The sequence below is a fragment of the Brassica rapa genome, chromosome A07, assembly GCF_000309985.2.
Source record: "Brassica rapa cultivar Chiifu-401-42 chromosome A07, CAAS_Brap_v3.01, whole genome shotgun sequence".
Lineage (NCBI taxonomy): Eukaryota > Viridiplantae > Streptophyta > Magnoliopsida > Brassicales > Brassicaceae > Brassica > Brassica rapa.
Genome location: NC_024801.2, coordinates 6,697,989 through 6,701,640, shown reverse-complemented (window position 1 = coordinate 6,701,640; position 3,652 = coordinate 6,697,989). Strand labels below are relative to the sequence as shown.

At 44.3% G+C, this 3,652-nt stretch overlaps 1 non-coding gene across 1 annotated transcript; it reads left to right on the top strand.

Moving 5' to 3' along the window:
- The first annotated feature begins 2,906 nt into the window (after positions 1-2,906).
- Positions 2,907-3,012, top strand: LOC117126968. Its single transcript, XR_004449729.1, has one exon. It is a non-coding gene; the product is annotated as a small nucleolar RNA R71 (small nucleolar RNA).
- The last annotated feature ends 640 nt before the right edge of the window (positions 3,013-3,652 follow it).

Genomic DNA, 3,652 nt, shown 5'->3' with positions numbered 1-3,652 from the left:
GTTGCTGTGAGAATAGGTTGTCAGGTCCATTGGCTACTTGAAGGATATCTGCTATGTCCTCTCTGGACACTTGTAAGATCCTTCCATCCATTGCACGTGCGTTGCCATCTGGGTCCCTGAAAATACCAAATTCATCAGGTGTTAGAATACCGTAATCAATTTTTGCATTATCATTCAATTTAGAAATAGAAAGATTAGGGTTTAGAGTAGTATCGATCGATGTAGATACAGATGCATCGATCAATGGCAGAGTAATTTCTGGAGAACTTGTGTTCTTGAGATGATTCCTCTTCATGGATTTTCCTGTTTATGTAGATGGAAGAGTGTTCATCTTTTTCGCCTTTGTGTCTGCTCTGGTGTGTGGAGGTGGTTTTAGGGGTCCAAAACGTTTTATATAGGTATCTATAAACCTAGTTGGAGAGGGAATATTCTCCTGCTCCTGAATTTTCGCTGCGGCGCGAATATCGATCGTTGTTCATGTATGAGTGTCGATCGATGTTGAGCGGTTGTTTTGCTGGACGATGGTGGGTATCGACCGAGGTGGAGTGCACTTCGGCTATCGATGTTGGAAACTTGTTGGTGAACTTATGTGTTTCAAATCTTGCATCCTGCAAAGACATTTCTATTGCACGTTCTTTCCAATAATCCTCATCGTATTCCTCTGTATGTTCCTCGTTAGGTGAAGTAATTACAGTGTCAACTGCAAAACTTTCATGGAAACCACTGTCTGCCCAACTGCCTATGGAATAATCATCACGTCCTTTCTTGCTTGGAGGTTGGAAGGCAAAGTGTGGGTAACAATGATTAGGTGGGGCGAAATGGTCAACCGGCTGCTTTACGTCGAGTGACGTGTTGTTGCGGTCATTGGTCACAGTTGACTCATTGGAATCGATCGATGATCGATGGAAAGGTGGGGGTGTCGATCGATTCCGAGTACTCTGTTTCGTACTCTGATTCATACTCTGCTCCACAATGGCATGCGCCAATGAGGCCAAGTTCTTTCCCGTAATCCACAGAATTAATAACATTTCTCTTAGGTCGGATGGGGTCGTAGTGGATGTTGGGGTCTATCAGCGTCAGACACAATTTGTTTTTGTTCATGTCACATACGGCTCCTACTGTAGCTAGGAAAGATCTTCCAAGCAGAAGGGAAAAGTTCCAGTTAAGCTCGATGTCTAGGACATGAAAATCTACCGGGACAAGGGCATTACCAATCTGTACCTCCAGATCTCTTATGATACCTCCTGATTGTTTTTCTGAAAGATCCACGAAGGTGAAGGATTCAGTTGAAGATTTATGGTCAAACCAAGCTGGTCTGCCATGATCCTAGGGAGGATACTAACTGATGCTCCTGTATCACACATTGAATGGGGAAATTCAACACCCTTGACTACGCATGGTATTGCAAACTTCCCAGGATCACTCTTCTTCATCAATGTGATCTTGTGTTTCATCTTCTCTCTGACTTGATGAAACATTCTCCTAATGTCCTCTTCAGCTACCTTTGTTTCTCTGAAGAACATCCACAACCGGTGTGTGAAGTAAGCTTCATCAAAAGCTTTTTCAATTGGGATTCTGAAGATTTTTTTAGTGAAACCATCCATCTCCTTCTCGTTAGCTTCCCTCTTAAGGTTCTTAGGAATTTTCTCCTTTCTTTTCCTTAACCTTCTCCCCTCAGTTTCTTGTTCTTTTTGAACTGGTTCTGGTGAACTATTTAAAGGCTTGAGTTTTGGTTCGGGTATGCTAGCTAATGGTTTAGGTGGTGGTCTGAGTGCGTTGATATAATCATTATCGATGGAGGGTAACCGCACTCGGTATGTCAGAGGTGCCAGTCGATCGATGGGAGGTGTGTTGTGACGATCGACGTCGGACTCACTCTATCGATCAATGGTTGGCTTAACCGGTCGATCGATTTTATTTTAGAAAGGGGAGGGTGGGTGAGGATGCTTAGCTGTGAATCATGAGTTAGAATTCGAACTGCATTGCATTCAGTCGATTCAGCGGACGACGTCAATCGATGTCTGGAGTAATCCGTCCATCGATCTTCATCATGGTCTGTCGATCGATGCGAGTTCATCGACATCGGTCGACACAATTGGGATCCGCCGAGACTCATGGAGCTTTCGATTTTGAAGTCTCCTTCCTCAAGCTTTTCATTTCTCACCACTTGCCAGAAATCATCATCTATGATGGCATTTACGTGGTGTTTTCCTTTGTCGGCTCCTGCCTCTCTAGCGAAAGCTTCTTGCCTTTTTATAGTCTCGCCCGTCTGAATTACTTGCGTTTCAAGTTTTCTCAACTGAGTCCCTAAGGTCTCGATTTTGGTGTTCAGATTGTTGTAGGCGGAGTCTATTTTACCATTGAAATCCACGGTGATCTGTTGTTGTCCCAAGAGTACTCGATCAAGCATCTCTTCGATCTTGCTTTCCTGAGTCTAGGGTGGTGGATTCTGGTAGTAGGAGTTCGAATAGCTTTTGCTGTTGTTGAAGGGTTTTTGAAATTGTGAACTCTGGTTACTTCTTTGACCATTTCCAAAGAAGTTTATGTTTCCGCCCTGGTTTCCAAATTTCTGGAATCCGGTACCTCCGATGTAGTTCACATTTCCTTCTCCTTCAGTATCTGCTACTTCTCCTTCAGCTGAACAGACTTGCTTCCTAAGAAGCTCGTGCACCACATCTAACTTAGCTCTTACTTCTTCCATCTGTTCCTTCCTGATAGAGGCTACAGACTTCTTCCGTTCAGAGTCAGTGTTTTTGGTGCTGCTGCTGTTAGCAAGGTTTTCGATAAGTCTCACAGCTTCCAACGGATTCCGAGTAGTGAAGTTTCCTTCACTCGCCGTATCAAGAGCCATTTGATACTATAAGGCGAGACCTCGGAAAAAAGTGCTTAACAGCTGCACTTCGTTAAATCCGTTGTGTGGACAGTCTCACTGGAAGAACCTAAATCTATTCCACGCATCTTTGAAGGACTCTCCAGCCTCCTGCGAGAATGTGGAAATTTTGTTCCGAAGTTCTTCAGCGCGCGCCTCATCAAAGAAGTTTTGTAAGAAAGCATTCTTGATGTCGGCCCAGGATGTTAAAGATTCTGTGGGTTGCTGCCTAAGCCAGTGCATCGCTTCTCCATTCAGCATGTATCTGAAGAGCTTGCACAGCAGGTAATCTTCGGGGACTCCTTCCATCCGAATAGCAGCAATTAGATCCTCGAACCGTTCCAGATGGTCCATAGGATGCTCGTGCGGTAACCCAGAGTAGGGTATCTGTGACACGAGAGTGTAGTATTGAGGCTTCAGCTCGAAATTCTGCTTCTGGATCTCCGGAAGTCGAATAGCTGATCTGTTGGAATAGTACTCATCTGGGCGATTGTAGTCGGCCAGTGGTTTTGATCGAGCGTCCTCATCTACAGGTTGAGCAGCTCCTGTAGCATTAGCATCAGGGATTACAGTCCCCTGAGCGTCTATTTTCTGACATGTTGCATGTGGGAACCGAAATTCGCACTGTCGATTTACGTTTAAATTAGGAAACTAAGAAAACCCTAATTTCCCAGAGGTCCCGGAACTCTGCGAGAGCCAACGATAAGTGACCAAATATATGTGGAAATTGTGAAAAGATAACAAACGAGTTTAAAGAAAACAGTAGATCTTATTTCGAATCTG